The sequence below is a fragment of the Cydia fagiglandana genome, chromosome 24, assembly GCF_963556715.1.
Source record: "Cydia fagiglandana chromosome 24, ilCydFagi1.1, whole genome shotgun sequence".
Classification (NCBI taxonomy): domain Eukaryota; kingdom Metazoa; phylum Arthropoda; class Insecta; order Lepidoptera; family Tortricidae; genus Cydia; species Cydia fagiglandana.
Genome location: NC_085955.1, coordinates 10,632,623 through 10,644,935, shown reverse-complemented (window position 1 = coordinate 10,644,935; position 12,313 = coordinate 10,632,623). Strand labels below are relative to the sequence as shown.

General features: G+C 39.4%; 2 protein-coding genes across 5 annotated transcripts in view; one reads left to right on the top strand and one right to left on the bottom strand.

The window, feature by feature from the left end:
- The window catches only part of LOC134676373 (uncharacterized), a 250,632-nt gene that overhangs the window by 3,004 nt on the left and 235,315 nt on the right, over positions 1–12,313 (bottom strand). Inside the window, exon 1 of one of the 4 annotated variants that reach the window (XM_063534732.1) lies at positions 1,009–1,112. The exons of the other annotated variants lie outside the window; for them this stretch is intronic. The gene's annotated coding sequence lies outside the window, so the exon portion shown is untranslated. Of the gene's footprint in view, positions 1–1,008; positions 1,113–12,313 lie in introns of those variants that run through there. 4 annotated transcript variants of the gene reach the window in all.
- The window catches only part of LOC134676409 (uncharacterized), a 135,892-nt gene that overhangs the window by 27,221 nt on the left and 96,358 nt on the right, over positions 1–12,313 (top strand). The gene's annotated exons all lie outside the window — the stretch shown is intronic.

The following is a 12,313-nucleotide window of genomic DNA, read 5'->3' as shown; positions in this document are numbered from 1 at the left end:
CCAGAGGCCGTGACGAGTTCAAGTCTCACCCACAACAGTAATTTTTCCACTTGTAAAATTTATTCTAAGCAATATTTTATGTCACGTACCTACATTTAATTTTCTAACAACTAAAACCGAAAAACGTCCAATGTTTTTTTTTATGTCTGTATGTCTTCTTTATTATGTACAGTCGACGCCAAAGATATGTTTACAATTTTCGCCTTATTACAAAAGTGTAAGGTGCTAAAGTGTAAACATATTTTTGACTTCGACTGTACTATGTTGTGGCGTTAAAAAAATTATAATATAGAAGTTAGTGCAGCTAATATAATTGAAATAGAACTTCACTTACAGGTAAGTTTGTTTATTTTCCAATTTTCCTTTTTTCTAATGACACTCAATTTTAAAAACTAAAGTGCAGGTGCTAAACTGCCGATGTGTGTTCTTATTATTCACAAAATCTACCAAACCGATTTTGGCCCGACTTGGCGGAGGCACTCCCGGCCAAAACGCAATTCTGTAAATGGACGGAAACAGAGGGGCTACCGCGAAAACCTAAATTCGCTAATTGCGGGAATCTTTCTCTTTTACTCCAATAAAGGCGTAATAAGAGTGACAGAGAAAGATGCCCGCAATTTGCGAACTTCGATTTTCAAGGTTATAGCCCAGGCACTGGACGGTAAACTGACGCAGTGACCCTACCTACCTAAAAAGTCACTTATATAGGTAGGTAGGAAGTTTTATTCCACTAAAATTTATCGGATTAAAGGGTCAAAGACCATTATGTAAACATCATATACACTAAACGGACTTTCAAACCTAATTTTCGTAGGTACATACTTTATTCTGATCCTTCGTTTTCTTAATTTGCGATTCCAAATCGGTAACTCTTGTAAATACGGTTTTTCCCGAACGTTTCTGACCGAAAACCTTATTTCTTAGTGAAATAAAATAAACAAAACAAACACTGGAGGTAGATATAGTCACAGTAATCTCTAAACAACACAACAAATAACACAATCTTACCTCAAAACTAATTTGTTTAGAAATAATTTATACGAAATAGCCCCAACGCGACCTTACCCAAGCCGCCCGCTTGACAACTGACGGGCGAAATCTAAAATGGCCGACAGCCGGCGTTCGAAATACGAAACCACACTCAGTGAATCGGAAAATGCGAAATAATGACGCTGAACGTAAAATATCTACTTTATTCTTTTTAAAACGATATAATTTTAATACTTACTTATCTATATTCCAGTTATTTTACTTATTTTTATACGAATTTACGAAAGAGACGAATTATGTCAGTTGTGGTGCAAAGATCGATAGTGACTGTTTTGTTGTAGTTCATTTTGAGCTCTATGTCGTTTACATAGAGTGCCTTATCTTATGTGGCATGTTTAAAACGTGTTCTACTATTCGAAGTAAAAACGTAACAACTTTACTGTATCAATGTATTTTGTACTTTATTTTAACGCGTTATAGTCGTTATTCGTATGGCAAAGCCGTGTGACTTTCAATGATTCCATTATCGAAATCGGATAATAAAGCGATTTTATTTTAGACCTTAACACGACAGTATAAGGTTCCTATTGGTTTGGCATAATAGTAGGAAGCCCGTTGAGTTGAATCGAACGTTGACTAATTCCAATCACTCGCAATGCACGAGTGAATTGAGGGCGTAGAAACACCAGTATAAGTGTGCGATGTAATTGTTCGTATCTCGAGGCCTCGTTACGTTGGTGTTTGTTTGTGAGACCTTGACTCGCGTCCGCTGCGGTCAATGTTAATACACAGTTAGTTCTGCCGCAGACGGGTAGTTTTAGCTTCGTGTGTGTGAGGTTAAACTGTATAAATACTATGTAGGTGGAAACGGTGGAATTAGGGAATGCAATCCCGCATGAGGAACTCAATCCCGGTATTCCGCGGGATTGCCATTTTAAGTCCCGCGGGATCCCGGTATTTGCGGGATCCCGCAAGTTAGTATACAATTTTACGAATTAGTACTAAATTTGAAGGTTGAAAACAATAAGTAAACTAAAATTAGAAATAGTACATTTTGTATTAAAAGAATACGGTATAATGACAGTAATCAAGAATTTAAGAACGTGTGTAAAGGCTTAATTAACGCGATTTCGTAAGTCCTGTACCACTCGTGGCACACACAATGTTTTTTATCACACATGTGAGGAAAAAAGACGGAAAACAATAAAAAATCTGCCTAATTTCGGACGTACCTACATAACAATATTCCCTGGGTACAAATTTAAGATTTACGGACCGCGTCGCCTACGTAAAATAACACCTTTTTTCGAGCAAGTGTGATGAAATAAATAGACAAATTCGGGCAAAATGCTCTTCCGTGTCATTACCCCTTTCCTCCATAGATGCATTTAGGTTCCGTGAAGAATTTTCGCCAGTAGGCACGTGCCCGAGCCTGTGTTCCTTGTAGTAACACGTAAGAACCATGTCGCTCTTCGATCCCGCAAATCCCGCGGGATCCCGCTTAATTTACGAGCGGGATTAATCCCGCAAATTGCATGCGGGATCCCGGTATTTCGGGATCCTGGTATCCCGGTATTGCATTCCCTAGGTGGAATGGATTGGGAAGAAGAAGATAGGGTTTTTTTCGTCAGATTACGATTAAATTTGGTGGATAGGTAGTGTCCCGTATTCTGTACACCTATAAGCGCAATTTCACAGTATTTCCTGTAGTTAGTTTTTTTTAGCATTAGAAATTAGGTAAACAATCTTGATGTGTCTTTTAATTGAAAAACACATTTTAAAAATAAGTTACGGCAAATATGTAACAATTATGATTCTAATACGATCATTTATATTCTTCTGCTTTCATAAATAATAGTTTTTGAATTTAAAAAAGCGTTTTTCAATTAAAAGACATGTCAAGATTGCTTACCTTCTTGCAAGTTCTTTCTAATGCTAAAAAAACGAACTATAGAAAAAAAAACACTAAGTTCGAAAACGTATGATTTTCATAATTCAATGGAAATTTATATAATTTTATCAACTAACTTCGAAAAACGAGGAGGTTATTTTTGTCCCAAATTGAGATTTTGTATATTCCACCTAACAAAAGGAGGAGCTTTTGAAGCTAGCCAATTTGTATCCAAATCTAACATACCTAAATCAAATACTTATATAATAAAAATCGCCTCAAGTAAAGGTTTATACAGGGTGAAATTTAAATCACTGGCCATATTCATTCCCGGCACTAGGTTACACTTAAGGAATCTATTTAGCGAAAAAAAAGAGTACATTTTTTTTTAATTTTCATTTTTCAATTTTTAAATATTTTCCACGAGTCGTGGTCACCCTATTACCACAAATGTAAACAAACCTAATAGTAGGTTTTAACAACAACATCAGCAAAACCCTTATCTGACCTTCAATAAACCTTATAATCGTTGCAATAGGGTCCACCTAGTTAGCGTTGGCGATGGTAGGCAGGTTTATCAATTTCGAGGGTAGTCTAAACTAAACCATTCCGCGCTAGCGGTAAACATAACGGTAAGCATAAATGATTAGTCACTCGTCACTCGCCAACCTTAAAATAATAATCGCGCGCGTACTAAGGTTAAAAAAAATGTTTTCGAACCGGGAATATTACGAAGTGGTACGGTGTTATTTATTAAGTGGTGAGTGTTTACGTGGTGCACAAAGATTATACGAAATGGAATCAGTTCCACGCCTTCGCAGACAAGGATTGAATCCAAGAGTACCATGTCGTGGGACTTTCGTTAGTTGCGTAAGTTGATTCAATTTTTTAAATACGCCTGAATGCAAAGATTCCTGACCTAGTTTTTACTCATTGTTTTTAAGCCACGGACGTTTTGTTAATTATCATTAGTCAGAATGTCAGAAATAACATTTTAGATTAAAAATGGGTTGCCTTTGTATTTTGACGGTTCGGTGTATATGCGGTTGTGAGTTTTTAGATGCGTATACAGGGTGAAATTTAATTCACTGGCCAAATTGAAACACCCGAAAGAACTCGAAAAAATATTAAACACGTGTTTTTTCTTTTAATACCGCTCAGTACTTTTTTTTCGAAATAACTCATCATCAATTTGTCCCAAAAACCTCGTACGTTATGGTGAACTGACAACTACCCACACCCGCTTCTCTCTTATCAGTTAAGGTCATTGACACCCCGCCCCTCGCGCTGTTTGCAATCGCGTCACCAATTATGAACCCTATTGCAGCGAGATAAGACGCTTACCTACATAAGTTGCAAATTTTTCCTTCATACTTTAACGGGCTTAGAACCGTCAAAATGCAAAGGCAACCCATTTTTAACCTAAAATATTATTTCTGACTAATGATTATTAACAAAACGTCCGTGGCTTAAATAAAAACAATGAGTAAAAACTAGGTCAGGAATCTTTGCATTCAGGCGTATTTAAAAAATTGAATCAACTTATGTACTTACATTTGATTAAAAGTCGACGCAATTAACGAAAGTCCCACGAGATGGTACTCTTGCATTCGATCCTTGTCTGCGAAGGCGTGGAACTGATTCCATTTCGTATAATCTTTGTGCACCACGTAAACACTCACCACTTAATAAATAACACCGTACCATTTCCTAATATTCCCGGTTCGAAAACATTTTTTTAAACCTTAGTACGCGCGCGATTATTATTTTAAGGTTGGCGAGTGACGAGTGACTAATCATTTATGCTAACCATTATGTTTATCGCTAGCGCGGAATGGTTTAGTTTAGACTACCCTCGAAATTGATAAACCTGCCTACCATCGCCAACACTAACCAGGTTGACCCTATTGCAACGATTATAAGGTTTAGTGAAGGTCAGATAAGGGTTTTGCTGATGTTGTTGTTAAAACCTACTATTAGGTTTGTTTACATTTGTGGTAATAGGGTGACCACGACTCGTGGAAAATATTTAAAAATTGAAAAATGAAAATTAAACAAAAATGTACTCTTTTTTTTCGCTAAATAGATTGATTGCTTAAGTGTAACCTAGTGCCTGGAATGAATATGGCCAGTGATTTAAATTTCACCCTGTATACTATATAGGATAGAGCATGGCAATCTGGCCTCGTAGTCACGTAGTGGCCACGTCTAACTAATATGTACCTAGCTCTTAGTTTTTTAATACCGAGCTCTTAGTTTTTTGTTAATATTTTCTTTAGTAGTAAAGTAAACATAGTTTTTAAGATATTTATACTAACAACTTTATGGATTTATCTGTAAAATAATCTTTTTAGGGTTCCGTACCCAAAGGGTAAAACGGGACCCTATTACTAAGACTTCGCTGTCCGTCCGTCCGTCCGTCTGTCCGTATGTCTGTCACCAGGCTGTATCTCACGAACCGTGATAGCTAGCAGTTGAAATTTTCACAGATGATGTATTTCTGTTGCCGCTATAACAACAAATACTAAAAACAGAATAAAATAAAGATTTAAGTGGGGCTCCCATACAGCAAACGTGATTTTTGACCAAAGTTAAGCAACGTCGGGCGTGGTCAGTACTTGGATGGGTGACCGTTTTCTTTTTGCATTTTTTCCGTTTTTTTTTTTTGCTTTATGGTACGGAACCCTTCGTGCGCGAGTCCGACTCGCACTTGCCCAGTTTTTTTACCAACTAAACGCGGTTGAAGTCACGGGCGCGGCTAATTCTTTGATATTATAGAAACCTTATTAAAAATTAAATGGTCAACTGTCTCAACAGTGATGAAAAACCCATAACCCTCCTTAGGGAGAAACTAGTTGGGTCTGACTAGCCATCCGGTTTATGGTTATTAGGCTGCACGACGTCGAGCGGGTGGAACGCTTTATTTAACTTCTACCAGGCGCGGCTCACTCCGTGATTTCGTCGCTTTGCTACAGGTAGCTAAAGGTTCATCCGTTCGACCCCAATTTTGGGGTTTGCCATAAGTCGCGCGTGGCGCTGTCGCCACCTAGCGACCATATCTGTGCTGACTCTCTAACAAAACGCGTCTGTCACGATCAGCACATATATGGTCGGTAGGTGGCGACAGCGCCATGCGCGGCTTATGGCTAGCTTATTATTATTAAAATTGCTGTGAGACGGATGTACTTGTAGCTACCTGTTGCAAAGCGACGAAATCGCGGAGTAATACTACATTCGTATGTAAGTGTGATAGGGAGGCAACTTGTCGAACGTGGCTCGCAGTAGGCCCTCAGAGCGCCAGAGCGTCATACCGTCAACATCTCGTCAGCGACTTCTGATGATGCCTCGCAGAGAGGCGAAATACTTGTTGAGTTTTGGTGTGTTGCTTTGCTAGTGGTTTGTTATATTTATTTTCGCGTTGGAAGGGTTGTATTGAGCATTACTTGCATGAAAAAATTGACGGGTTATCATTGATTGACTAGTGCGTTATTATTTCACTGATTAGCAAATCAATATTTTTGTTTTAATTTAAGGTGACAGTCCATTTCCAACGACAGCTGCATTACTGTTCATTTTACTATGGAAATTGACAATGACAGCGACGCGTTCAGTACCGGTAGTGCAGCTGCGGTTAGAAATGGAATGTTACCCTTATTTACATATCCGTCTTACGTATGTATGTGTTAGGTACACTAAATTTCAACTCAATCGCTTCAGTAGTTTCTGTTGTGTTAGGCAAGAAACCCTAATGGCTCCTCTACACGATGGGCCAACGCCAGCCACTCCAAGGGACGCAGCCATGCGGTAGAATGAGATAGCAATATCACTTGCTCCCTCTAACGCATAAATGCGTCCAGTCCAAGGAGTGGCCGGCGTTGGCCCATCGTGTAGAGGAGCCATAAGAGCCAAACCGACATAATCATAATTTAAGAAGGGTGCATATCTTTAAGTTATGTATTATTATCATTTAAAATATACATTCTAAAAATCGTCGGCATAAAAACCGCGCGGCTCAACCGTTTAGTCTGTCACCTGCCTAAACAAATGCGACGTTGCCAGTTCGCCAGTAAACAAGTGACGCAAGCGGGTTGACGGCTGGTCACACACACACTTCCACACTTATTCACCAATACACTTGTACCATTTTTTAAACTGTAATAGACTGTATTCTGATGTAATAAGAGTGGTAAAGGCAGTAAATTATATCTTTGCCGGTTATACAAGTAGCTGCCTATCAAAATTACGAACGACTCAAGCCATTTTAGACTCTATTAGACTATAAATAAGTTTGTTATCAAATGCATATTCATTGATAGGCCTATAAGTAGCAGCAAATTTATGTTTTATTTGGTTTAAAGAAAATGGACTGTATTTTTAAGTCAATAAGCGTGTTATTACCCGCAGATAATACGTAGGTCATGTTTTGACTGTTGGCCTGTATACTCGTAACTAGAATTGTGAAGAAATTGGAAGCTAAAAATGTTATGATATTCAATGGTTTAATAGGTGGCTTATAGCTTATAGCAGGTATATCTTGTGCACAATAAGAGGTACCTGTATTTAACAGGCTGTAACGTAACCGTCCGGCGGACTGTTAATCAGTGGGCCCCTTTATAGTTTGGCAATAGACGCCTGCCAGTTGGTATTTATCTTTTTTCAAAATTATCTTGCTTTCTAAAGGGGCCCACTGATTAACAGTCCGCCGGACGGTATCGGCCTGTCAGTTGTTCAGAACTGTCAAAATTTTGTTCTAACTGACAGGCCGATACCGTCCGGCGGACTGGTAATCAGTCCCCTTAGGGCCGAAACAGACGGACTGCAACCCGACTGCAACTTGTATGGGAACTGCAAGCCGACTGCACGCCAACTGCGGAGTTCCCATACAAGTTGCAGTCGGGTAGGTGGTAACTTTTTCTTCCAAATATCAGCGGTGCGAAACTCCTCGCTTCGGGCAAACTCGGCTCCGCTCGGCTCAGCATTGCTCCGAGCAATTATTGGGGTTGACATAACTAGACGTCCCTTGGCGTGCACGACCACAGATAAGATAATGGCTTGAATTTTAACAACCCTAAATAGCCGTGCCGTGTGGTGCCGGCGTCAGAAAAGAATAGCACCACCCCATCTCGTCCCGTGGGTGTCGTATCGGGCGATTAGGGGTCATCCATTAATTACGTCACACGAATTTCTAGGTTTTTTGACCCCTCCCCCCCTCCTTGTCACACTTGGTCACATTTGGCAAACCCCTCCCCCCTAGTGTGACGTCACATTTTTTCTACGAAATCGCCAAACCGAATTAAGTATTATTAATATTTTATCAAAATATTTTTGACGATATTAATATTAGTAATTTTATAACCCAAAACTGCTTAGGAAAGAAAATTAAAAGAATAAAAACGATTATCCTTTTAAAAACTTGTTATTTAAATGTACAGCGAATAAAATAATTAAAAAAAAAATTCGGTTACTGATGAAGTTAAAGTGACGTCACAAAGTTTGTGTCTCCCCCCTCCCCCATGTCACAATATGTCACATTTTCTTGACCCCCTCCCTCCCCCTAAACGTGTGATGTAATTAATGGATGACGCCTTAACCTTTTGGCCGCCGGACCTAGTCCGCAAAGACGCTCACTCACACGCCAGAGTAAATTTTAAGTAAACAACTAATAAAAAGTTTAGGGATTGCAAATTGTGATATCGATATTTACAATTTATGGTAAAAATCTTCTCAATTTGGCTTTGTTCTTAACCAACTTTAATTTATTTCGAGAATGCCAAAAATTAACATATTTTTTACACACGACAATGTTAAAAATAAAGGTCTTTATCATTAAAAACAACCACTAAACAATATCGATTCATGACGTAATATCACCGCACTAGGCTCTACGAGAAGTCTTGTATACATGACAACGGCGCGCATGGACTGCCCGCAGTGCAGACCGACAAGGACCGTTTCCGCGCGGATTAAGTAATAATAGTCTCTAGGTCAACGGCGTAAGCGCTTGTCGGTACGTAAACTTTATAAGCGTTAGGTTAGAGCCGCGCATCGTGTGTCGATAATATAAATGTACCGGAACTGCATTGGGGAAAATGACACGTGGGTTGAATTGTCAATGAGTGAAGAACAATAATATTGGAAAAGGGTGGGGATCGGAAATGTTCGGGAATGCATGTTTCACATTCGACATGTTCCTTAGAAGAGCTTGTCAGTTCCCGTATTACACCCTCCCTACCATAATATTTTTTCGTCAATTTCAAATATATAGGTAACATTCTCATAGTTAGGCGACACTGACTAGTCCGGGCGTCCGCCTGTAGGTACCATTCTTGTGCGAAGCGGTCACTGCAGGGCATCACTCCCCACTATACTGCAAAACGTAATTCAAGACCAAAAAAAGTACGACAATGTTGCCATTGCAATAATTTGTTTGTAAAATAGTAAATTCCTTTTGATAAATAATCACGCTCAGATAATTTATTCCTTAGTAATTTTACTCCTACTATTTAATAAAGTACTTTTATTTGTACATAAATACAAGACGCGCTAGTAAAAAGTGGCAACATTTCTTACTTTTTTTGGTCTTGAGTTACGTTTTGCAGTATACACTATCATCTCAAAATGAATCATTTGTTCTGCAAATAGACCACAAGGACAGATTTACTTGTCTGACTCTACTATGGACAGCTGAACAAGTTCCCTGAACTCCGGAATTATGCCTGTCTCTCTCTCGTTTAACGTATTCTAGTTACTAGTTATCACCAATTGGCATTTAACAGGTGTTCAAATGCTTAAATAAAACCAGATTGGCCACTTGATATTTAATTTGAATATTCTCTAGAGATGCACCGGATATTCGGTTACTATCCGGTATCCGGCCTATCCAGCCAGTATTTTAATATCCGGCCGGATACCGGATAGTGCCCTATTATCCGGCCGGATACCGGATAGTACCATTGCTTGATTTCGGAGTAAACAAATTGGATTTAAGAAACAGTCGTACTTGATTATTATTTTAAAACAATTCAGAGATTCCACTGACTTCGAACTCATTTCGAACCTAGAAATGTGTCCGCGCGAACGTTCACTTAGAAACAGGTCAAAACTGCAGAATGCGCACCTGAAAAACCGAAATGTAGGTGCAGCTCCGCTGGCCGAATATTCGGCGGCCGGATACCAGATATTCGGCCGATGGTCAGGCCGAATATCCGGTATCCGGCCAAACAACTATCCGTTGCACCTCTAATATTCTCATATCGAGTTAACATTCCCATCCCTAGCTGTCTTGTATACAAGACAACGGTGACGAGGAACATGAAAAACGTTGAAAACTGGAGCAATTTTTTTGATTGCCTTATTATAAAAGAATGGATTTATTTATCTGCTTTGAATGCAATTATTTTAAAAATCAAAGACCTAAAACATTAACACGAGTGTAAAAAATACTACAATTGATGTTTTTTCACATTTACCGAGCGGTTGAATTTGTGTCTTGTATACAAGAAGATACCAATAAAGACATTAAGCTAAATTTAAGGTGGAGACTAGTAAAATGCTATGTATTATCCATACTTTATTATGGTGTTGAAACATGGACCTTGAATAAAAAAATAGAACAGAAAATAGAGGCCTTCGAAATGTGGCTGTACAGGCGTATGCTGAGAGTATCATGGACCGCAAGAATAACGAATATAGAGATCTTAAAAAGAATGAAGAAGAAGAAGGAAGTACTAGCCACAGTTAAGCGGAGAAAGATTGCATATTTTGGACATCTACATAGAAATGAAAAGTATAATCTGCTGAAAGTTATAATAGAAGGAAAAATAGAGGGAAAACGGGGAAGGGGAAGAAGGAGGATGAACTGGCTCGACAACATCAAAAAATGGACAAACATCAAAGACGCGGCCACGCTAACAAGACTGGCCGAGAATAGAGAAGACTTTGCAAAGGTGGCCGCCGACGCCCGCTAGGGCATGGCAGTAGAAGAAGAAGATACAAGACAGCGGCGCCAGTGTATCGTTCTATCGTTGTCTTGTATACATGCCAACGGCGGTCAAAGGGGGAAAACTGGCGACAGACATGCATATGAGCAAGGCTCGCCCGCATCCTTAGCGGGGTCCTTGCTCACTAGAGCTGTGCGCGCGACACATCGAAAAAAAATACCCTAAATAGCCGAAAGGGATAGTGCCTTATATTAGAAAGGGACAGCACGATTTTGTAGCACTTTTTTGTAGGAAGTTTCCTTTCTGTATTGTAGTACTATTATTTATTTCGTGATATCATATAGCTCTATGTTTTTGCCCAGCAAAGTTATTTAGACCAACTTCCAAGTCCGGGAATAGAACCCGGAACGGCCGGCCGCCAACTGGGCCGGCGCGGCGATGCGGACTATGAAGGCGCTCATTAAATTGTCAACGATTTTATGACAACTTCTTCCCGCGACTTCGCCTGTAGAAGGTGAAAGAGATTCCGTCACACAGGCGCGTTTTCCGAGCGGGGCGTAAGCGGCGTGTGAGCGTTTTATGGCTCCTCTACAAGATGGTCCTCTCTGGTATTCTCGATCTTCGTTTACGGTGCCGAGACATGGAGCTTGAAAAGTCGCGACAGGGCAAAAATTGACGCTTTTGAGATGTGGTGTTGGCGAAGGCTCCTACGCATACCCTGGACGGCTATGAGAACCAACAAGTCTATCCTAGAGGAGCTGAAGATCACCACACGGCCAGTGTTGCCAGGGCTCTGGAGTCCTAAGTTACGTTTCGTTTCCCTAAAAGTCACGTTTTTGCTGCTTAAGTCACATTTTTATATTATTGTATTGTATGGGTAGGTATACTTGGTCAAGCAAATCTTGTCAGTAGAAAAAGGCGGCAAATTTGAAAAATGTAGGCGCAAAGGGATATCGTCCATAGAAAATTTGAATTTCGCGCCTTTTTCTACTGACAAGATTTGCTTGACGATCTATATAAATCGATTTTCAGATTCAGAAAATAATATATTTCACATAAAATATACTAACTTTGTATGATTTTTTTTTTGAAACACACATTTTCATACTTAATGCTATTTGTGATCGATTTCATGAATTTTAAGGCGTATCCAGACTAGTCAATTTTTCGCCAATCTGATTAAATTGCCCGATCGAATCAGGACGTGCGGATGCAAACGCCAATTTGGCTCGCCGAATTAAATCGCCGATTATGACCGATATTACCCATAAAACGGAGTACGGGCGCAAGAATACCAATTTGTGACGCCAGTATTTTCTTTTTGGGGCATTTTTTCAATTTAGGGGTACTAATATAATATCACCATAAATCTATTGATATTTTTGTTCCTGAAAATAATCAATTCTACCAGCAAAATTTGCACTTGATTACTTTGCCTCACATGTGGATAAAATGCAACTTTCTTATCAGTTTTTGAACAATCACGAGAGCG